This window comes from Marmota monax, unplaced genomic scaffold (genome assembly GCF_021218885.2).
Source record: "Marmota monax isolate L192 unplaced genomic scaffold, Marmota_monax_Labrador192_F-V1.1 WCK01_AAM20220418_F8-fsc00012, whole genome shotgun sequence".
Classification (NCBI taxonomy): Eukaryota; Metazoa; Chordata; class Mammalia; order Rodentia; family Sciuridae; genus Marmota; species Marmota monax.
Window position 1 is genome coordinate 7,678,339 of NW_026695227.1, and position 24,541 is coordinate 7,702,879.

At 39.2% G+C, this 24,541-nt stretch overlaps 1 protein-coding gene and 1 non-coding gene across 2 annotated transcripts in view; both read left to right on the forward strand.

Moving 5' to 3' along the window:
* Aebp2 (AE binding protein 2) overlaps nucleotides 1–24,541 on the forward strand; it is a 194,555-nt gene that overhangs the window by 115,658 nt on the left and 54,356 nt on the right. The gene's annotated exons all lie outside the window — the stretch shown is intronic.
* Nucleotides 14,495–14,567, forward strand: Trnat-ugu (transfer RNA threonine (anticodon UGU)). Its single transcript has one exon. It is a non-coding gene; the product is annotated as a tRNA-Thr (tRNA).

Below are 24,541 nucleotides of genomic sequence, written 5' to 3' on the forward strand. Positions count from 1 at the left end.
GAGGCAGTTGATAACTCCCTTCTTTTTCTTTCTTCCACACTTGTGTGACCACCACCCCAGCCCATCTCCCAGTTGTCCCATGGGGATTATTGCTGTTTCATATCTGCAGAAGCATTCCCCTCTTTCAGTCCTTATTGACTGGCTTTGGAAGGGAAAGACCTTCAACAGGAAGACCTGCTAGAGATTTTGGGAGTCCCCCAGAACCTGTTATCTGAGTGCCCACACCTCTCTTCTTTTTCCCCTCTGGTGGAGGAGTCATAGGATGCCTCCTGTTAATTCTGTGAAGTCAGGCTGGATACTGAGAGCCTCCATTTATTTTTCCCCATGGTAGTGCCCTGAAATGTTTAAAGCTGTGTCCCTTCCCTGACCTTTCTAAGTAGAGCCAGCTGTTAATATCCATGTGCTGTCTGTGGGGATTTGATGTATCTTTGGTGGAGGCGCTTGCTCACCATCTGTGGAGGTTAGCATGCACCATCTTGGGCATGTGTGGGCTGCTGTGGCATGTATCACCCAGCTGCTGGGTGGGGGTTGCAGTTAAAGCATCCTATAGGGTTCATGAGTGGGCTTCTTGTTAAAGTCCATGAGCCACTCAGTAGAGTTTATGGAGAGATTTTGAGTTGGAGATAGAGCCCTGGGCCTTGTGCATGCTCTGAAAATGCTCTGTCACTAAGCTGTACCCCCAACCCGTATGGCCAGTTTTTGATATCCCTGTGGTAGTTGCTATGGTCCCTTCTCTCTGCTTCTAGCTGCCCCCAGTCTATTCAGCTCTGATCATCTGCTCAGCAGTCTGGGTGAGGTAAGGCAGAGGTGGGTCTCTTGAGTGGTATCTCAAGAGGCCAGGAAAGCTGGACACTCATTCTATTTTCACTTTCCTCTGAACAAGAGATTGCTGGCCAACAGGGTCTCTCCTGGGACTGTGTTGTGCTGTCTTTGGGAAGTGGTAATGAGGATTCGTACAGGCTAAATTTTTTTTTTTTTTAACCAGGGGATGGGCCTCTCACAGTACCCCACTCTCCTAATCAGAGATCTTGGTCAGGGATGGAGGAATTTGTTGAACCAACCAGATGTTTTTCTGTAGTGTTTTTCTAATAAGAACGGCATGAGCTCTCTTTCCTCTATGGTCATATAAGGAGAGTGCTGGATGATTGATCTATAGCCAGAAAATATCCAGGAAAATAATCCTTGTGCTTTGTTTCCCACATCATTGTAAGTGACATTTCTCATTTATCTTCATTACTTTGAGAAAAATAGAGCTAAAAATAACCAAAATATAGAGAGTTTTTTCATTTAATTTCCTTTGAATGGGGTTTGCGAATCAAAAGAAAGGGTCTGCTGGAATCTAAGTGCTATATAACTAGTACTTTGAGGAAGAATACAATTGTTTTACCTGTTGCCTTAGGGAAACTAGACTAGTCTAGGGCATCTGGGCTAGTGGAGCAGAGGTATTAGTAGAGATCAGACTTAGGAGGAGGTACATTCTCATCTGGGGAACCAGGTGGAGAGGAGTAGATCAGCATTAGGTTACCTGATGAATGTCACCGGTGATGGTCTTGAGGCAGCCAGTGGGAGCCAAGCTGATGCTTGTAGGTCATTTGTTACTCTTGGGGGAGCAGCACATGCTGCAGGGGTCACCTGCCCACACACTGAGACTTTGATAAACTCTAGCAAAATGTTCCAGTCTGTGCATATCAAGTGTTCCATGTACTTCTCTTCATGTTTTTCCTTCCCTGTAAACAGGAGAGGAATCTTAAAATCCAGAAGAATATATTTGTTTTTCCCCATGTAATGAGCAATATTCTTAACCCCATCTAGTAAGCAATCTCTTCTTTTCCCATTAATCAAATGACATCACATGTAAAATTTCCATATATAAATGGGCCTGTTTCTGGTGGATCACCATTTATAATGGTGCAGATCATGAGCATAAAAGGAAAAGAAGCTGTGGAACATACCCATGCTATCATCTGCCTGTGGTGGGGCAGGCAATGTGGGACTGAGAGACTGTGTTGAGCCTATGTGGTTCTCACATCTGGTGGATAGCACATATGGGACTTTGTTAATTTGAGTAGAGAGAATTGGAGGACATGGAAAAGCAGGATAATATCCATTTTGTTCAGGTAAAAAAGAAAAAATAAGCTGGGAAAAATGAGAACAGAGTACATGGGTTACATAGACATTTTGGGAATATTCTGAGAATGTTATGGGTTAAGTAGGATTTTAAGAACTTGCCTGGGAATTTAGTGATTGTTTCTATGAGAAAATGTATTCCAGCTTTCAACTCAGGATATCTGGAACACATCTCCATTTGTCACAATTCCAGAAGGATTCACAGGAATTTCACTTACTCTCTAATCTGATCTCAAAGATAGGAACTGTACTCCTTTAACCCATTAAGTCCCGATTTTTCATTTCTATGAATATTTCAACAAAATTGACAAAGAGGCATTAAAATAAGTTGGAAACAATAATCTAGAGCTTACAGAACCTTTATATATTTTTTCATATGTATGGGAATATATATATTTTAAAACACTTTAATCATTCATCTATTACTATTAGAATAGACCTCTAAAAACATAGTAATTACTTCGAAGTTACCAATTGTTGCACAATTTAAGTTTTTGTAGGTGTTCCACATCTGGGATGATGGAACAAGATGGGTTAAGCTGAGGCACCACAGCAGAAGCCTATCCAAAACACATGGTAGGCAGGAGTGATTTTTATCCCCATGGAGAAAGGAAATTTTATAGCAATGAGAGTAGGGTCTCTAGTGCTAGGGTGATATCCAAACTTATCTTTATGGAAAGAAAAGGAGCTTATAAACTATGGGAACAGAGCCCAAAGCTCAGGACTTGGTGGGAAAGTGGGTCAGATTTATCCAGGAGGCTGCATGTGAGACTTGGCTTCTTCCTGTGCTGGTAGGGGCTTCAAATGTCTGATAATATTGCTGGAGCCTGGAAAGTCTTCAAAATCTACCTGGCACAAAATGTGACACTGATGTAGTATCTCCTTTCCTTGTCATTCTAGGCACAAGTGAAACTGGATTGATGCTTGGGCATATCCTCTGTGTTTGTGGAATGGGATGGACTGAGCTTGGCTAGCACCTGACAGTTCGTCTGTGCAACCAGGGAAATTATTTCCTGGTTTAATTGGTTAGAACATGAAACTAAGATAGTGTTGGATATGTCTTGCACAGATTTGGTTCAGAAAAATCTTAAGCATGTGCTAAAAGTGACTACATTTTTTCTCTCTATATATTGCCTACATGCAATAATTTTGTTCTGGGAACATAACATATGTATGTTATGCATATAGTATGTATGTAATATGCATGTTTACACACACACAGTCATGCTCTGCATAATAATGATATTATTATCATTTCAGTGAGTGAAAGATGGCATGGACAATGCAGTCCCATAAGATTATAATGGAGCTGAAAAACTCCCCTCAACTAGTAACTTCGTAGCCATCTGATGTCCTAGTGTGATGCATGGCTGATGTGTTGTGGATGTGCTGCTGCAAACAAACCTACACACTGCCAGTCTTATGAAAGAATGCCACCTACAATTATGTATGTGTCATAATTATGTACAGCATATAATACTTAATAATAAACAACTATTGCTGGTTTTTATTTACCTTTTTAATCATTATGTTAGAGTGTATGTACTCTTTCTACTTATTAAAAAAAGTTTGCTATGAAACCATGTGGCTTGCTGGTTTTGCTGGTAGCAGCCTCATCCATCTTGTATTTACTGGGTATATTGATTGCATCAAGAGGTGATGTTAATTGACCTATACCATCTAGATTTGCATCAGTACATTCTATGATGTTCTTACAATGATGAAGTTGCCTAATGATGCATTTCTCTCTCTCTCTCTCTCTCTCACACACACACACACACACACACACAAGGTGTTGTGGAAAAAAAAGATTGATACCCACTCTCTTTCTCCTCTGTTTCTTTTATTTGTTTTTGGTTTTGTAATGCATCAAATCAAACCCAGGGTTTCACTTTTGCTAGGCAAGCACTCTACCATTGAGCAACAGTCCCAGCCCACTATTCTCTTTGTCTGCCTCTATTTTCTTTGTTTTAACAATTAATTTGATAGGTTAAAGATACTTTTAAATTACTGTAAACAGGAGGTTCATGTTTACACAGTTTTCCCAGTTGGAATGCTCTGTTTAAAGCAATGTTTTCATAGCCTACACTGTTTATTTTACATTCAGAGGTGTGGGCACATGGAAGCCATTTGCAGAAAATATCTGATTACTTGTACAATTGATACAATGTGGAAACCGAGGGCAGAGGTTTAACAAGTTTTCTTTCTAATGCGGGTTATATACTCTTTCCTTTTATAACTATGGACAAGTGCATTTTTGAGGGAAAGGAAAGGGAGCTATGGAATGTAATGAAGAGAGAAATTTATTGTATCTCTGAAAATTTGTAACACCCAAGATTTCCAGAGATAAGAATGTTTACAATGATCATTTTGGATCAAATTCTGATGAGAAATGTTTAAGACTATTTCACCTCTGCATTGAAAAAATAATGATTGATTATAAGAGTGTTATATTTTCTCTGGGACTTCTCGGCACATCTACTACTAATGATGGATTACAAGAGCCTTCTAACTTCTCTATGTTCCATTTGTCCCTCTCCCAATCAATCTGTTGTACATCCTGTCACCAGAGAGATCTTTAAAACTGCAGGTCTGACCCGGGCTCTTCTGTCTTAAAATGTTATGATGGCGGCTCCCTCTTGTTTCTAGAAGGGGTTAAATCTGAGATCTATTGGCTGAAACTAGCTGTAAAGTATGAATTCATACACATATATATTTTGGCCCATATGTGAAAAAAAAGACATGTACTATTGCCAGGATTTAAAAAATAGGAGAATTTGACAGAAAAACCTGGATGTTCTGCTGTTGTTAAATAAAACTAGAAATTCTGGAAACACTAGCTTCCATTTCTTTTTATAACAATTTAATGATTCCATTTGGAAGGGCATGATTCCCCAGTTTTCCATAGTATCCTATACATTCGATCTTTCTTTTTCATTGACATGTTCTCATTTTGTTCATTGGTATAATCTGTTTGGTATTTACAGGCATTTAAAATTTCAACTCTTAGAATTGGACTCAATTTGGGCTGCTTAGCCTCATATATAAGCTGTATCTAACTCAGATTAACTGTGTGTGTGTGTGTGTGTGTGTGTGTGTGTGTGTGTTAATTACTGAGGATTAAACCCAGAGGAGCTCTGCCACTGAGATAGCCCTTTTTATTTTTTGTTTGAGACAGGGTCTCAATAAATTGCTAAGGCTGGCCTTGAATATGCAATCCTCCTGCCTCAGCCTCCTGAGTTGCTAGGGTTACAGGCATATACCCATCACACCCAGCTGATTAGACTAACTTTTTAAGACTTATTTATCACATTTTCCCTCTTGAACTTTAAATTCCAAAAATAGAATTTCCCCTAAGACACTGTAATTTTACCATGCCTTTCTATATTTTATATTTATTTATTTTTATGTGGTGCTGAGGATTGAACCCACCTCCTTGCACATGCTAGGCGAGCACTCTACCGCTGAGCCACAATCCCAGCCCCCATACCTTTCTATGTTGAGAGACTTCTCCATTGACCAAAATATTATTTCCTTCTGGAAAGTGTTTTGCGATTTCCTTAGAGTTAAGCATTCCTTTTTTTTTTTTTTTAAGCATTCCTTATTTTTGTTTTTTTCCTGAGCATAAAGCCTACTTCCATTATTGATTTTATATTTTATGAATATAAAATATATTTTGAGATATATTTTATGTTAATTATTTGTGTAAAATAAGGAGGCTTTCTTTTGTGAGCAGCAGGTGTAAAATTTCTTGGGGGAGATCCAAACCTGTGAAGCGGCGTGGTTTTGATAAGCATGTTCAGAAGCTGGCGCTGACCTCCAGGGCTGGGTGGTCCCAGGATTCAGGGAACCAGTCCGGCCTCGATGCCTGAGTTTCTGTTAGGAAAATTAGATAGAAGTTTATGGGGTGGGATCAGAGGGTAAAATTAAGAAGACAGGAGATTTGAAAGTAGGAGAGACATTTCAATGAAGGATTTAAAGTACAAGCCACCAGAAGAATAAATATAGAGTTCATTTAAAAATTAATAGAGGTTGACCCTGGAAAATGGAGTCAGTGGAAAACAGGTAGAACATGGAGGTTGCCTTCCACTGTTTGTGATTTTTAAAGATCAAATGCAGAGACTGGTGGTTTAGTTTAGTGGTAGAGCTCTTACCTAACCTGCACAAGGACCTGCGTTCAATTCCCCTTATTGCAACAAACAGAAATTTCAAATGCATGTAACATCTCGATAAATTTTTAAAAAATTATATTTAGGAAAAAAAATAATGTAGCAATTGTGTGCAATGTGATTCTTTTCCATGGACCCACAAATCTCCATAAAGAACAAAAAATTGAAAAATCATTGTATTCATTGTAATTATTTTTTTTATAGAAATCAGCAAAGAAGCTGGGTTGAATACAGTTGGCCCTCTTAATCTGTGGGCTCCACATCCATGGATTTAACCAACCTCAGATGTAAAATATTTAGGAAAAAAAAAGTACATCTATACATAACATAGACAGCTTTTTTTCCCCTTGTCATCCTAAGCAATACAGTGTCACAACAATTTACATTGTATTGTGTATTCTAAGCAATCCAGAGGTGATTTAAAGCATATGGGAAATTGACAAATTCAGATTCCAAGACTTAGAAATAAATTTTAAAATCCTTAGGAAAAAAAAATAAGGCATATGGGAGGATGTGCTTAGGTTGTATGCAAATACTCTGCCATTTTATATAGGAAACTTGAGAGGCCCAGGTTTTCTGTTGCAGTGGGTCTGGGACATGAGAACACCATTCATCCTTTTACAGGAATCCACTCCTGTGACAATGGCATTGATCCATTTATGTCAGCAGAGCCCTCACGACTGAATCACTTCTCAAAGGTTCCATATCTCATTACTGCTACATCGGAGATGAAGTTTCTAATGCATGAACTTTGGGAGCCACATTCTAACCATAGTGAGGCTGGTTTCTCACTCTTGCCTTCCATGTAACTGGTGTTTCTGATGTTACAGGCCTTCCAGGGTCCAGCTGGGCAGACTCTCTTCATTCTTATCCACAGCCCTCTCTATGTCCATTCCATGCTGTAGGCTACTCTGCCCTGTATCATCATCTGTGAGTCTTCTACCTTCTAACTCCCAGAAATTTGTTAAAATTCTCTGCTGATGTTTTCCTTCTCTCAAACACTCTCTGTTGTTTAGTGTTCATACCTTTTAATTCCTGTACTACCATTTTATTATGGTTTTCCATGGGAGAGGAAATAAAGATGCACAGCCCACTCTCTTGAAGAGAAACTAGTACATTTATTTGCCATCTTCATCTCTTAATTAGTGTGTGCTCTCCTTAACAGCAGGGAACATTATTATTCATTTTTATATAGCTGGAGTATGTCAGCCACTAGTCAGTAAAACAGAAGCCAAACTAGAGATTTCAACAGAGGGAATTTAACATAGGGATTGTTTGCAAAGGTGTTGGAGAGTAGAGAGAACAAAAAGAGGGCACTGAGATAATTTGGAAATTACTGAAGAAACTTAATCAACTCTAGTCACGGCAGGGAAATGAAAGGGCAGAGACCAGTGTTATGGAAAATGAAAATCTCAGAGTAGGATGCCTATGTATTGGAGCTAAGGCTCCTGAGGATGGCTATGACCGGATTGTAGCTGGTACCTCTGACGGCCTGAGATGAGACTAATAACAGGGCCAAAATTGCTCAGGCAGGAACTAGCTATTGTAGCTGGGGGTAAGTGCCATTGAAAAGAACACTAAACACAAGGTAAGAAGGAAGTTGCTTGTCTTGTTCTGCCTTCCAGTTTCTCTGTAGTGCAGAATTTAACAGGAACCTGCTATCAAAGGAGGCTGGGACAGTTTGCAGAGTCCCTGTCCCAGCATGTGAATTTGGAGTTGAGAGACAATAGCAAAGGAAGAACACAGAAGACCTGGCATAAATCTATATTTCTAGACAAAATCTTTCTTGTGAGTTATGGACTTGCCTGCCTAGATGCCTGCCTTCCTTCTCTTTCTTTCTGTGGTACTGGGGATTGAACCCAGGGCCTGATACATGCTAAGCATGTATTCTACCACTGAGCCAAACCAACACTTTCCAGACTTGTTTTTTGTTTGTCAATCATTACTTTTTTGTGGCCCCATAGGAAGATCAAAGGAAAATACAGAAAATTAGAAAGTCAGGTTTTTTTTGGTGGGTGTTGTACTCCCTAAATACTTCATGTCAACCTCAAATTGAATTAAGAAAACAGGAACTAAGTGTTGTTTTCTAGAGGAAGGGTATTTACCAAAACTGAATGGATCATTTTTTACCAAGACTTGTCTTCTCTTCTTCAGCATTGTCCAGCACTGAAGCTCAATCAGGAGTTATTCTTTACAACTTATTCTCCCTCAATCCCTACATCCCAGTCACTGAGTCTTGCCATTTTTACTGTGTAGGGTCTTAACTTCTCTCCCAGATTGTCTTTGCTATCATGCCCTGATTGCATCTTCTATCGACCACTGTGTTTTCTATTACCACCCATTTGGGGTTCCAACTACTATTTTATCCTTCTGTTGATTATAGAGTGATTTTTAAAATTGTACAAATCTGATTAGATCAATGTTGAGGTTATATCCTTATGGATAACAGTGTTAGATAAAGGTGTAATTCTCTGAGGGTAAAATAGAGAAGGAAAAGCTTTCTTCAGCAAGTGTGACTGACAAAATGTAGAAAGAAAAGAGGACTGAATATGCCCATGAACATGTTGAAATTACTGCATTCTCATTTTGTTCAAGGGTTCAAGGATGGTACGGAAAAGTAGAAGAAAAAGATTGATCTTGATGCTTCGAAATTGAAAAGGTGAAATAAAAATAACATGAGGTAAAAATTGAAAAGAGAAGAGAGAAAAATTTAGAATCATAACTTTTGTTTCTAATGAGTTGGCAAGCAACAGGGTTTTGCATCAGTGTAAAGGAAATTATTTTTTAAAATAAATTCCAGAAGTGTCTGTAACTATCCCATAAAAAAGATGTAAAGAAAAAGATCCTAGTTGATATTGTAAAGGAGAGGAGAAAATGTAGAACAGGAAATGAAGTTATGATTCTCTTTTGAAGTTCAGGAGAAGACCAAAGAAATTTACAGGAAATTTTGGAGAATTGCCGTGTGTGTGTGTGTGTGTGTGTGTGTGTGTGTGTGTGAATGAATTCATTAACAAGAGAAGTGTTGCCATTTTCAAGAGCCTGGGATGGCAGTTTCTGACGTCTGCAAAATGATCCTGAGGCAAAAAACAGTGCAGATGTGGCTGGAGGCATGAAGTATGGACTGTGGGTTAAGTGTTCATTCTGCATAGTTAGGTCTGGTATATCCTCTATTTGAAAATAAGAGAATTAAAAATAAAGTAAGAAAAGCATGGAAATTGACAGATAGTAGAAGACAAATGGCATTACATCTCACTCTATTAGGAATAGTTATAGGTGAACTAATTAAAAATCAAACCAAATCAAAGAACAAAGGCAAAGCCTCATTTCCTGAGCTAGGAAATTTACCTTTTCGAGTAAGACAAAAGATTTATGGGAAAGAGGCTGTAAATCTATTAAAAATTGTCTGGCACAGTGCTCCATAAGCATTTGAAGATGGTGATAGGAAAAATCAGAAAATAGCTAACATAAAATAGCTGTTACATTGTGATATGGCTACAAGTATTGCCATCAAAATGCTTTGAGTTTAGGGCTGGGGTTGTGGCTCAGTGGTAGAACGCTTGCTTAGCATGTGTGGGCACTGGGTTTGATCCTCAGTGCCACATAAATAAATAAATAGTTATTTAAAAATGCTTTGAGTTTAGATACATTATTTAAAAAATCAAAACCAAAACCAGGATAACATTTTACTATAAACACGTACTAGAATTGATAAAGGAAGTTTTTTTGGGAGAGGAGGTCAGGTAACCAGAGATTGAAACCAAAATGGCTTACCTGCTGAGCCACATCCCCAAGCCCTTTTTATTTTTTATTTTGATACATAGTCTCAACTAAGTTGCTTAAGTCCTGGCTGAGATGCTTAAGGCCTGGCTAAGATGTTGAGGCTGGTTTTGAACTCGCCATCTCCTGCATTAGCCTCCTGAGCTGCTGGGATTACAGGCACACACCATTGTGCTCAGTATAAAGAAAGTTTCTAATCAAAAGAAAACCCTGAATTTCAGTTTACAGATAGGTTATAACAAATTTCACTGTATGTAATACAATGATTGGTTTGCCTAGAATCACCTGGCTAAGGTGGCCTGAGCCCTGGTGAGGCTGATTTAGCCAGGAGGAAAGAGGTTTGTCTTCTAATTTTTCTCCTCAGAGGGAAAATGTTTTGTAATTCACTTACATAGAGGGGATGATTTTTCCCTATTAATTAAAAGTGTTACACAAAGTTAGTATAAGGATAAAGAGAAATCCTTGGGTAACTGCCATAGGACTGTTATGGTTTGGATATGCAGTGCACTCCAGAAGCTCCTGTCTTAATGCAGGAATGTTTAGAGTTGAAATGATTGGATTGTGAGAGCTGTAACCTAATCAGTTCATCCTAGTTTGAATGGACCGAATGGTACCTGTAGATAGGTGGGACATGGCTGGAGGAGGTGGGTCACTGGGGGCATGTCCAGGAAGGTCTCCTCTTCCCTGTGGTCCTTTCCTCCCTCCCCTCTGCTTCCCAGCTGCTGTGTCCTGAGTAGCTTCCCTCTACCATGCTCTTCTGCCATGATGTTCTGCCTTACCTTGATCACAGAGAAATGGAGTTGCCCCACCATGGACTAAATCTCTGAAACTTGGAGCCAAAATAAACTTTCCTTCCTCTAAGTTTTTCTTATTTATCAATTTGTGCCTTATGGTTGTGGTAGGCAGATGATGGTTGTTTACTTCTACAAACAAGGTATAGAGTCATTCCACCTCAGCACTAAAATAGAGTGGCTTATGGAAAACTACTGTTTTATAAAAATGGAGTAACACAGGTTAAGGGATATTATGGGAACTACTATTCTTTCATCATGGAGTAGTGCAAAGCAGGGCCGCATCTACATTTTGCCCATGTGCTGGACTTTGTGTGAAACTGAATTTAAAATTGATGGACTAATTAATCTGGTGGAGGAAATTTCAAGGCAGTACAGCATTCAGTTAGTGGCATTTTGCTGGCAACCTTTATCCAGCTTTACTGTGAGAATCAGGAGTAGAAAGCAGAGAGGGAGTGTTTTAAAAACTTGCACTTGGCCAGAAAAGTGCAAGGAAACTGGTACCAAGGAGGGTGTGGTTGTTGAAGAGATTATAGTCACTAAAGAGATGTACTTTGCACACAGATAATAGGAAAGATGGCTTGAGGGCATCTCAGGGATTTGTAAGACCACACCCATTACAGGCTCCAGGCTATCAAAGGGAAAATTTCTTTGAGAAGAGATCACAGAGGAGCGGGGTATCCTGCTTGTCCAGGGGGGCCTACCAAGTTGTCTCATCATGTTTAGCCACCCAGGCACTCAGAGGCTACTGCAGCCATGATTCCAGGAGGCCAGCTACTGTTTGAGCTGATGGCATCATCCACATGGTTCTGGTTCTGCAGGAATGAGGGTTGCTGGAGTTAGGGGCTGATTGGGGCTTCCATTGAGATTTCAAAAGAAGACCTGGGAGGCCAGGCAAAGTATAGCAGGGTTGGAATGCCTGCAGATTGTCCCTGAGAAGGCAATGCATGGAGCTGTGAAAGTAAAGCTAAACTGGAATAGAGACCCCAGGAATTATGAGATGACAGTAGCATGGGCTATCTGCCGAGAAAAGGTGCTGTTTGTGAAGAGACTCAGGCTTAGGAGAGCCTATGTGTGCAGCAACTGACAAGACCAAAGGGGAGGTGCTGCCCAAGACCTCTGGAGAGAACATCTTGCCACTGTGCATCCTAGATGCTGTATGTAGAGTTATGGGACCTGTTTGCCTGGCTGGGTTTTGATTTTGCTTTGGCCACATCCCTTCTTTCTATGCCCCTTTTCCTCCTTTTTGGAATGGGAACATTTACTTTGTGCCATTGTATATCAGATATATGTAAGTTGCTTTTTATTTTTATAGGATCTTGCAACCAAGAATTTACCTGGAGTCTCAGGCAATGTTGTGAGTATGGGACTTTTGGAGATGAACTAAATGCATTTTGCACTATGAGAGGGACATGAGCTTTTGGGGACCAGGGATGGAACATTATTTTTCAAATATGAGGTGCCTCCCCCCTTCCTCCTGCCAAGTCTCCTGTGTTAATGTAGGGATATTCAGAGGTAAAATGATTGGGACGTGAGAGTTTTAGCCTAATCAGTCCATTTTAGTTTGAATGGACTGGGTGGTAAATGTAGGTAGATAGCCATGGCTGGAGGAGGTGGGTCACTCAGGGCAAGGCCTGGAAGGGTTCATTTTCTCTGTGGTCCTTTCTTTTTCTGCTTCCCTGCCTCTATGTCCTGAGCAGTTTCCCTCTCTGTCATAATCTTATGTCTCATCTTGGGCCCAAAACAATGGAATCAGCCCATCATGGACTAAATCTCTGAAATCATGAGCTACAATAAGATTTCTTTCCTCTAAGTCATTCTTGTCAGGTATTTTGGTCACAAAAAACTGAGTAATACAAAGACATTGATCTAGAAATATGAAGGCCCAAGCCTAAGTCCTTCTTGTGTCACTATTGAATGTGACTGACTTCTCCAAATCTCAGTGCCTCATCTGCAAAATCTCATCACCTGAAATACTTTATAATGTTGCTGTGAACATTAAATATGATAATATATGAAAAGATGATTCGTAAACTATGAAGTGTCTTTCAGTCTTCATTCAGTAAACATGTATTGAGCACAGAATATGTGGCAGTTATTTTGTTAAGTTTTACAATACAAAGCTGAAAGAGATAGTTATTCTCCTTGGGGAGCTCACTATCTATGGCGATGTCAGATGAGCCCATAAATTATAATGCATTACAATCTATAACATAAAAGATGGTAAGGGCTTATGAAGATTGAGTGACTTTCTTAATGTAAGATTCATAGACCTGTAGTGCCACTCTTTGGAAGTTTAGATGATTAGATGATGACTTCTGATCTGTTGTACTACATGTATCCAGGTTAGGAAGTGGAAAATGGGGAACCACCTCTAGTGTAAAGTTAGCTTTGTATAAATTAGAAGAGTAATCTTTTCTAGACAGATAAATTACAAAATGTGGCCATCCTCCAAAGACCAATCAGAAAAAGGTATCATTTTTGGTGGACCAGTTTAGCCCTAGCCAGGGCACAAGAGAGCCGGATTGAAATCATCTCTCATACTATAGGGGGCCACTGTTTCAAGCATAATCTGAGTCAGTAAACACGATATCCTGGCAGCAGTATGTTTTTGTGGTTGTTGCATTTGAAGATGATAATTAAAAAAAATCATAGCAGAATATAGCTTATGTACACATATGTGCAAGCAACTTAGGAAAGAATTTGTGAACTTGGCCTACATAAACAGACTGATATACTCCTGGGAGGGATGGGAACACTTTGCAAAAACTGGGAAAAACACTTGCCAACTTTACCATATGATCTTAAACAAATTTTGTAGAGCTGTATCAGAGCCCACATAGGAACCCAGAAACTCTCAGTAGGTAGAATACAGGAAATTTCTTGCAGCTATTGGTCACAAGGGTGATGAAATTGCTGGGAAGTCAAACAGAATATGTGAGCCCACTCAGATATTGGCAATGGAAAGAATCTAATATCATGCCTTGGTGGGAGTGACGGGGGGAGGAATTAGTGTTACTGGAGCCCAGAGGCCAGGATCATTCTAAGGAAAATGAAGCCACAGTAGCCTGGGCAGAATGAGGTGGCACACAGAGAGACAGTGTCATTACTGGAGATGTTGCTGAGGCAGATAAGGAGAGGAAGAAGTCCCCTTGGTTCTCCTTTCCTTCACCTCTTCAGTTTCCTTCTAATACCTTTCCTGGCTGATCCCAGATCCTCCAACTACAGAAAGCCTTGGTAATCAGTCTGCAGGACTTAGCCCCCTATTATAGAGTAGGCTTGGGGGGAGAGGAGGAAGCACACCTGAGGGCCAATAGGCTCAAGACTGGTACAAGAAAAGGAAAAAAGAAGAAGAAAAGAAAAAAAAAGCGAGACTAATTGAATAACCAAGAATAACCCAAATGTTTCCCCCCTCAAATAAAGCTTTATTAACAGAGGCAACATAGAGGAAGGACTTTAGATTTGCATTTAAAATATATCAATTATGGCTACAAAGTCCATAAGTCAAAGAACAGAGAATGACAAAACAAATAAAACATCTAAACACGAAAGACGAACACTTGGTTGCTATCATTGAGACTTGCTGGAATAGATCTAAGACTATGGTCTTAAAAAGTACATGTGAGGGCTGGGGATGTAGCTCAGTTGGTAGAGTGCTTGCCTTGTATGCACAAGGCCCTGAGTTCAATCCTCAGCACCACCACCACAAAAAAAAAAAAAAAAAAAAAAAAGTACATGCATTCCATGGAGATCAAGGTAGGTAGGTTTCCCCACTCTAGCTCCAGGAAAGAAGTGGTCTCTGAGATGTCTCAGAAACAGCCATTACTCACTGTGTGAGCCCCTGTGGTCCTTAGTGCTCCTAGATGTAAAATGAAATCTAGTTGTGAATCAGGATGCGTAGTGCCAATGTCCTACTAAGACAAGAATATCTTGTCTTTCTTTAGATTACCCAGTTTGTATCTGGAATGTCCCTCAAGGACTTGTATGTTGAAGGTTTGGTCCCAGGTGGTGGCACTATTGGGAGGTGGTAGAAATTTTAGGAGGTGGTGGGATCTAGGTGGAGGAGGTGGGTCACGGGGGGGCATGACTTTGAAGGATATATTTTTGTCCCTGAACATTTCTTTTGCTTCTTCTCTCAATTTTTCTCAGTCTCTGTATCCTGGCCATTGTGAGGTAAGCAGCTTTGCTCTACCACACCCTCTTCACCATGATATTCTGCCTTTCCACAGGCCCAGAAACAACAGAGCCAGCTGACCATGAACTGAAACCTCTGAAAGCATGAGCGGATTAATTGTTCTTCTTTACATTGATTTTGTCAGGTTTTTTGTCAAAGTGATGGGAAGTTAGCATACCTACTCTGCTCACTCTTATGCAAACATCTTCTAAGTACTATCTGTCCGATAGAATTTTCTGTGATGATGCAAATGGTCTCTCTGTGCTGCCCAATGGGGTAGCCACTAACTACATGTGGTCACTGAGCACTTGAAATGTGGTACTGTAACTGAGGAACTGCATCTTGAATTTTAATTTTAATTATTTACAACTTTTTTTTTTTTGTATTGGGGATTGAACCTAGGGGTGCTTTACCACTGAACTACATCTCTACTCTCCCCCCCCCCACTCTTTTTTTCCATTTAAAAATTTTTTTAGTACTTTAATCTGGTGTGGAGTGTGGCCATTAAGTTACAAATAATTCCAAAACCATGTGGAGTCTACATTAGAAAGAAGAATTAATATTTCCAGGGCCTTTTATTTTTTATTTTGAGACAGGGTCTCACTAAATTGCTCAAGCTGGCCTTGAATTTGTGATCCTCCTGTCTCAGCCTCCCAAATCTCTGGGATTATAAGTGTGCACCACAGGCACCTGGCAATTATTTACAATTTAAATTTAAATTTGCACATGTGGCTAGTGGTTACTGTGTTGGATAGTGTTTCTCTAAGGTATTGAGACTGAGCCTTTTATTTTCTCACTGGTTTATTCCACAAAAGGAAACAGTCTTTCCTGTGCCTTCCAAGTAATCTCGGGGATTAAGTTAATTAAGTCAAACCAGTAAGGTACATTGAAATTTCACTGAAACTGCAGTCTTTGTTGATAATTCTGCTGTTTATGTCCCTAGTGCTTCATGCAGCTGGAGAGATTTTCAGCTTCTCTTGTTGATGAAATCAGGGGAGACAGAAGCCCTGGTGGAAAAGTCCCTTTTGTGTGATTCCAGGAAGGGTAAGCACAAAGCAGCCCTCTAATCGTTTCAGGGCCACAGAATAGTGTGGAGGCATCTGGAAGGTTTTTGTTTTTTGTTTTTTTCCCTGAGAGAGGCACAGAAATGGCTAAGTGGGAACTAAACCATCTCAGAGGCTGTTGTCAAAGAAAACAGCCAAAGCCCCAAACAAAACAGTAACAATTCAGAACCAAGACAAGGTATATCCCATAGGATGCCAGTGGAAGGCCAAGTATGACAGTGAGCCAGAAACCTTCTTGTGGTACAAAATCATGCTTCTTCATAGGGCCACCTGGACTGTATAATCCCCCTCTGGATAAAAGGACCAGAGAGAAAAATCTTGGATAGACTGGACTTAATTTAAATTGGGAAAATGCAAAAGTGACCAAAGTTATTCCTCCAGAGAACTCAAGTTACAGAGCAAAATGATAATGGTTAAATAATAGTTATTCTTGCATGTGGATACTAGGAGCATGATCAAGTGTATTTATAGCAGCTTTGGTGGTAATGGTAAAAGCAGAGAGAGACGGGCGAGGGGGGGGGGAACGTGCATGCGTGAGAGAGTAAAACGGTAAAATAAATAAAAATCTCCTTAATAGAAGAATGGATAATGTGTGGAATTGCCATACAATGTACCTGATATATCACAGTGAAAATGAACTACCTCTATGTCAACCAGTGTGGCTGCATTTCCAAGATGTTGAATTGGGGAATCAGGTCACAAAAGTATGCATAAAAATATTCTATAAAATAGTGGTTAACACTGAGTGATACTGGATCACAGTAAGTGGTAGTAACTATGTAAAACAGTGGAGGAGCCAGGTGTTGTGATGCATGCTTGTAGTCCCAGCAGCTTGGAAGGCTGAGGCAAGAGGATCACAAGTTCAGAACCAGCCTCAGCAACTTAGTGAGTCCATGTCTCAAAGAATAAAAAGGGCTGGGGATGTGGTTTGAGATTAAGCGCCTCTGGGTTCAATCCCCAGTACCAAAACAAAACAAAAGCAAACAAAAAATCAGTGGAGGAGTGAGTCAGTCCCTTTGAGACACAAGGGTAGGATCTAGGAGTAGCCCACTGGGGCTTCTCCTTTTGTTAACCTGTGTGGTGATTATTGGTTTTTTTTTTTTTTTTTTTGAGAGAGAGAGAGAGAGAATTTTAATATTTATTTTTTAGTGTTCGGTGGACATAACATCTTTGTTTGTATGTGGTGCTGAGGATCAAACCCGGGCCACATGCATGCCAGGCAAGCGCGCTACCGCTTGAGCCACATCCCCAGCCCAGATTATTGTTTTTAAAATTAGAAAATTCAAAACACTGAGTGAATAGTATATGTACACCATGATGTAATTTCTTTAGAATTTATTTATTTTTGTTTTTATTTTTTCTTTTCTTTTTTTGTGGTGCTGGGATCAAACTCAGGACCTCACACATGCTAGGAAAGCACTCTACTACCAAATTATACCCCCACTCCTGTGAAGTTTAAAGTCATGTATTATTTCTAGGCATATTAGAAGTATAAAGTACACCTGAGTCAAGAATAGTGGTGAATTCAAGGGAGAGAGAACAAGGTATCTACAGAGTTCACCAGGGCTTTGGTTAAAGTATTCATTTTCATTTTTTATTTCTGTAGCTGAGTGGCATTTGTTATCTTTTTGTGTGCCTGAAATATTTTGCCAAAATAATAAAAAGCAACAACTGGTGTGGTTTCACTGGAGGATCTGTGGGAAACTCAGACTGCAAGGGCCCAAGAGGGGAGCACAGGAAGAAAGATGACTGCCAAATCACCTCCAGGTACCTTACCGCTTTAAGATTCAATGCAATTCCCATCAAAATTCCAATGATGTTTTTCATAGAAATAGAAAAAACAGGCATGAAATTCATTTGGAAGAATATGAGGCCAGAAATCAATAGCCAAAGCAGTCCTTAGTAAGAAAAGCAAAGCAGGAGGCATCACAATACTGACTTTAAATTATACTACAGAGCTGTAGTAACAAAACAGCATGGTATTGGCACCAAAAGAGTCAAGAAGCCCATTGGAACAGAATAGAAGACACAGAGACAAACCTACAAAAATACAGTTACCTAATACTTGATAAAGGTGCCCAAAACATATATTGGAGAAAAAATAGCTTCTTCAACAAATGGTGCTGGAAAAACTGGAAATCCATATGTTGTAGAATGAAATTTAATCCCTATCTCCCACCCTGCACAAAAATCAACTCAAAGTGTAACAAAGACCCATGAATTAGACCAGAAACCCTGCTCATACTAGAAGAAAATGTAGGCCCAATTCTGCAACATACTGGCTCAGGAGCTGACTTTCTTAACAAGACTCCTAAAGTGCAAGAAGTAAAACCAATAATCAATAAATGGGATGGCATCAAACTTAAAAGCTTCTTCATAGCAAAGGAAACAATCGAGAACATGAAGCAAGAGCCTGCACAATGGGAGAAAATCTTTGCTACCTTCAGCTAAGATGGAACGTTAATTTCCAGGATATAAAAAGAACTCAAAAAACTTAACACCAAAAACACAAATAACCCACCAGGCGGTGACAAACACCTGTAATCCCAGCGATTTGGGAGGCTGAGACAGGAGGATCTCGAGTTTAAAGCCTGTCTCAGCAACTTAGTGAGGCCAGTGAGAACCTGTCTCTAAATAAAATACAAAATAGGGCTGGGGATGTGGCTCAGTGCTTAAGGCCCCTGGTTTTAATCCCCGGTACCAAAACAAAACAAAACAAAATAACCCAGTCAATACATGGGCAAAGGAACTGAATAGCTATTTCTCAGAAGAAGAAATACAAATGGTAAACAGGTACCTTACCATTAAACCAGGTGCTAAGGTTAGAAAAGAAGTTTGTGGAAAACGTGGGTTCAGAGCAGAGACAGCACCAGAGGTGTGCTAGGTCTGCTGGATTGGAGAAAGCAAGAGCCCCAATACCTCTGTTCATTTGTTGGACACATTCTTATTGACCTTTTCCACCTGGAAGACTTTGATCTGCTCATCTATTTTTGTGTGTCTTCTTCAATAAGCAGATACCAAACTTGAAGGAATTGAAAATTTCCAAAAATAATCCATGTAAAATAGGTGAGGGGTTATTAAAAGCCTACTTAGGATCGTGTAGTATTGTTTGCATGTTTTGTGGAGGCAGTCTAGGACAGGAGTTAAGGGTATGGGTTTTAGAAACAGACTGCCTGGGTTTCAGTTCTAGCTCTCCCAATTTCTAGCCGTGCATTCTTGAGCTAGTTGCCTAACTTCTCTATGCCTTATTTCCATTGTCTATAAAAACATGACTGACAGTAGTTGGCTTATGTATGTCTTGGGAGGAAGAAATGAATTATTGTACATAAAGATCTCAAAACACATACTATGTAAGGACTTCTATGATTATTAGTTCTACCCCAAGTTTATTTAAATTTCTAGGGCTAAATTAATACCTTAGAAAACATGTCAGATATTATCATAGCAATTAACTGAGGATATGAGGACATGAGGACATGAACGTGGGGAGCATTTGGTGGGGCTGGGACAAGGGAAGAAGATAATCAGGTAGAACCAGTAAAGGGATAGAAATTAGACAGATTAAAAATTTACCAGTGGACAGTGAACACATTCATTGTGTATAAAAACTCTTCTTACCACTCTTCAAGGGAGGAATATTATCCTTGCCATGTTGCTCCTGTATGTTTTCCTCTTAGGAGAGTGTGAGTTTGGAGTTCTTTATTCACATATTGTATTTTTGTAATGATTGGGATGGATAGAGCTAGGTATGAAGAAGGGAGAAGGTAATGGTTTATCACTTAGAAAGAATAGTAAAAGTCATCAGTAGCACCCATGGGACCAGATAATATATTCTGGAAATGGGATGTGAACTTGTTTTGAAAAAGAAAAAGGAAACACAAATTCTTGGGTGAATTTGTTCTGATTCATAATAAAAGGAATTTATAGATGTTTAACCATCTAGTTCTCTGCTTTATTTGCTGATAGTGAGGCCCAGAAAATATATAATTTGTTAATTTACATTTTTTTCCATATGTTTATTTCAGTATCTAGAGATATGAAAATTTGAGGCAATTTTCTACAGCATGTATTTTATCTAGGATATTTTAATTCCATTGAAATTATTTATATTTTATATTTTATTTTTTGAAATCATTTATATTTTAGATGCATATGTTACTATGCTTTTGGGTCATTCAAAGAAAGGTGAATTGATGTCCTCCTCATTAGACTTTGTCAATTGCAGTCTATGTCAGAGGTTCTTTTTATTTATTTGTAGTTTTGTATGGACAGAATGCTTTTATTTTATTTGTTAATTTTTATGTAGTGCTGAGGATCGAACTCAGTGCCTCACTCATGTAAGACAAGAGCTATACCACTGAGCTACAACCCCAGCCCATGTCAGAGACTCTTCTTTAGGAATATGACATTTTTCTGTAGTTCTCAAGGTCAAGAATTTAAAATTAAATCTCTAGAGAAATATAACCCCTGCATAATTCTTTAGACTGGCTAAACTTTTCAACCTATTCATTCAGTTATTATCAAAGGCCTAATTAGTGTCAGTCATGACTATGAAGACACTAAAGCTAATAACAGACTTTTTGAGGAACACTTTATGAGGTTGTGATTTAGTGGTTTCCTGAGTCATTGTGATCATTGGCATTGACTTGACACTTTCTAATTTCTTGGACTATGTGTTTTCCCCCACAGTTGTCAGTCTGAAGTGGTTCTTTTCTCCTAAGAAATTCCAGGTCATTGGGCGCTGTTAAAGAACTTTATGGTGATTGCAGTTGGAAAGTGTTTTAGACAAGGAAGTGGCCTTAACACGTCCCCTCATCTTATTTTACTTGATTTATTTATCAATTGTTTTAGTCTTTTTAAAAATATTTTTTTTGAGAGAGAGAGGGAGAATTTTTTAATATTTATTTTTTAGTTTTCGGTGGACACAACATCTTTATTTTATTTTATTTTTATGTGGTGCTGAGGATGGAACCCAGCGCCCCGTACATGCCAGGCGAGCGCGTTACTGCTTGAGCCACATCCCCAGCCCATCAATTTTTTTAGTCTTGAAACCAAGAAATCTTAGTATCCATCTTAGTGTGTGGTCTCACTCAGGTTTGGAAGGAATGACTTGGCAGGACTTTGAGAAATGTTAAGAGCTCCTTTGGATCGTGTATGTACTCAACATAATGGAAAACTGGCACTAAACTCTCAGAAATTGCAGCTAATTTGTAAGAATAACGAAAAGGGATCTACCAGAGTGAGTGTTTTACTACCTGGAGATGGTGTAGCTTTTAAAACTTAAGTTAAAAAAGAAATCACTAACCACAGCACTAGCAGACACTTTACCAGGACAGACATTTCTAATTAATTCCTAGGCCATTAAATGTGTTGTAGGCCAATCCAGATGAGCAATAAAATTAGAGAGGAGTAATGGAGAAAATTTTCCTTTTTTGACTCAGCATAACCCGTCATATTTTTTCACTCTTTGGGTTAGAAAACACAGTTGCAAAAATGGCTAGGGAAATTTTTCAAGTATTAAATGTTCCCTGTATGGCTATTAAAATAGAAATTCCATCTGTGTGTTACACAGAATTGTTTTTTTTTTTTTTTTTTTTAAATTTAGATTTTTGGTACTGAGGATTGAACCCAGGGGTACTTTATTACTGAGCCACATCCCCAACCCTTTTTATATTTTATTTTGAGACAGAGTCTCGCTAAGTTGCTTAGGGCCTCACTAAGTTGCTGAGTCTGCCCTCATACTTGTGATCCTCCTTCCTCAGTCTCCAGACTTGCTGTGATTACAGGCATGTGCCACCATGTCCAACAGATATAAGTGATTCTAAGGAATATAATAGCTCTTAATGTTCCTTTAGTAGTTCCTTTAACTTTCCACAAAGAAGACTAAACTAGTGATAGTTTCTGAGTTTGGATACAGCTGACCCTTTAAATTCCATGTTCCCACTGCTCATGTCTACCTGCTTCCTAACCTAATTCTTCACCCTCTTTCCTTCCTTCCTCTGTCATTCATGCAATAAGTGGTAAAAGTAGAACAAAACCTCAAGCTTTGAATCCAGAAAGATGCAGTAATAGCAAAAATTAAAATGACAGCAACAACAACAGGTTTGGAGTGAGAAGATGAGAGCTTAAGGTGCAACTTCTTAAGGTGCACTTCTTAGTTACTCGACTTTGGATCTTTTACACAAGTGATTTTGCTTATCTTTAAGAGGCACATTCTTCTCTGCCCAGAAACCCGAGTGTTACACTTTAAAGTTTCACAAGCACTTCTTTGACTTGTGGGTTAGAAAAACTGACTACTGTGCCTTCACTATTCTCATGAAGTACTCTTAATAGAAAATATCAGTCTCTATTATCAGTCAAGAAAGCCATGACTTCAGACTTCATTGCCCAATGAATGGAATGGTTCTTTTTCTACGTTGAAATTCTTTTGACCTTATAAATTGGCTATTATGATATCTTCATTTTATGAATATTCAGAAGCTTATGACTTCTGAATGCACTATTTCTAACTATACTGATTAATACACACTGTACTAGTGTATTATTAGTGCTACACACAAAAGTGGAAAGTCAAAAGAATGAAGTAAAAAAAATTAATAGCACATCTCATATTTTGTTCTTTTCTGTCTTCAGTGGATCATTTGATTTACTTGGTTTATTTCCTGGAGTATATGCAACCCACATTAGACATTGCTCTTGTAAAATATGAAGAAAATATTAATAGCAGACTATATCTATCAAGAACATATAAAATCTTGTCATGTGTTTTTGTGACTCAATTTCTCTTGTCCAAATCAAACACTGATTTCTAAGTACACATGTTAAGAATTACAGCTTTTTGACATGATTCATTCTGCGGGGAGAATTGATAAAATGAAGCAACATGAAAATATTGAAGATATTAATATCATCTAAAATTTGTGAGGTCCTTTAACATGAAGCATATAGACAAAGTCCCTATGCATGAGACTGTCAATGATTGAAGACTGCTATAAGACTGAATGTTTATGTTCCTCCAAAATTCAGATTTGAAATCTAACCTCCAGTAAGATATTGGAAACTCTAGGTCTTGGGAGTGGAGCTCTCATGAATAGGATTTGTGCCCTTATAAAAGAGGCATTAGAGAGCTCCCTTGTCCCTTCTGTCTTGTGAGGATATAGCAGAAAGATGGCCATCTATGAACCAGGAAGCAGACAGACTCTCAACGACATTGTATCTGTCAGTGCCTTGAGCCTGGACTTTCTAGCTTCCAGCACTATGAAAAATAAATTTCTGTTTATAAGCCCCCAAATTTACAGTGTTTTTATTACCAAAAAGGGGAGGGTGCTGTTATAGCAAACAACTAAAAATGTGGAAGCAATGGGTAATGGGTAGAGGCTAGGAGAATTTTGAGGCACATACTAGAAAAATTCTATGTTGCCATAACAGACCTTTTAAAGGCAATTCTGGTAAAGGCTGATTAAAAAGAGACAGGATGGGGGCGTGGAAAGTGGTGGGGGTGGAGATGAACTGTAGAGAAACTTTCAATTTTCTTAGAGACATTTAATTTTAGACAGAATATTAATAGGTATATGGACAGTAAAGGCCATTCTGATGAGATCTCATACAGAAGGGGAAAATGTTATTAGAAACTGGAGGAAAGGTGATATTTGTCATAAGATGACAAACTATTTGGCTGAATTTTTTTGTATCCTGGTGTCTTGTGGTAGGTAGAGCTTATACGCAATGAGATTGGATATTTGGCCGAGGAAATTTCTACATGCACTATTGAAGGAGTGGCATGGATTCTTCTGATGGCTTATAATAAGACACAAAAAGAAAAAATGCTTTAAAGATATAGAAAATTCCCAGCCTATTTTATTGAAAGAAGTAGTAAACAAACAAACAAACAAAAAAGCCTAGTGTGGGAGAGAGCATTAAGGGTATAGCCAAATGACCGTTTGATAAGGAGATCAGTTAGCCATCTTAACAGAGGCCAGGAACTATCCAGCAACACAAAGGGAGAATAACCCTGCAGGTGATTCAGAGATCATCACTGTTGCCCCTTCTATTTATGGGCACACAGTGCAAGGATAGCTGGGTGGAAGTGGGCAGATGGTTTTCACAGAGGGGCTGCTGGTGCCAGCAGGACTTTAGCACATGGTGCTGTCTCACTATTGAGGACTCCACTGCCCACACTACAGCTCTCAGCTCCTTAACATTCTGGGTGCAGCTTGAGTAGGCCCTAGTATGGTCTGTGTAGCTTGAGTAGGCCCTAGTGTGGTTTAGCAGAGCTGTGAGAATATGGCTGCCCCCCACTTGCATTTCAAGGATGGGCCTCTAAGAAGAGTGTCTTGGAGCTTTGGGCTCAACTCCTGCCTGGCAAGTTTGTGGGAGCAATACTGCTGCCCCAGTGAATCTGGAAGGTGAGACCCATGTCCCAGTGTGTCCAAAAAGTGG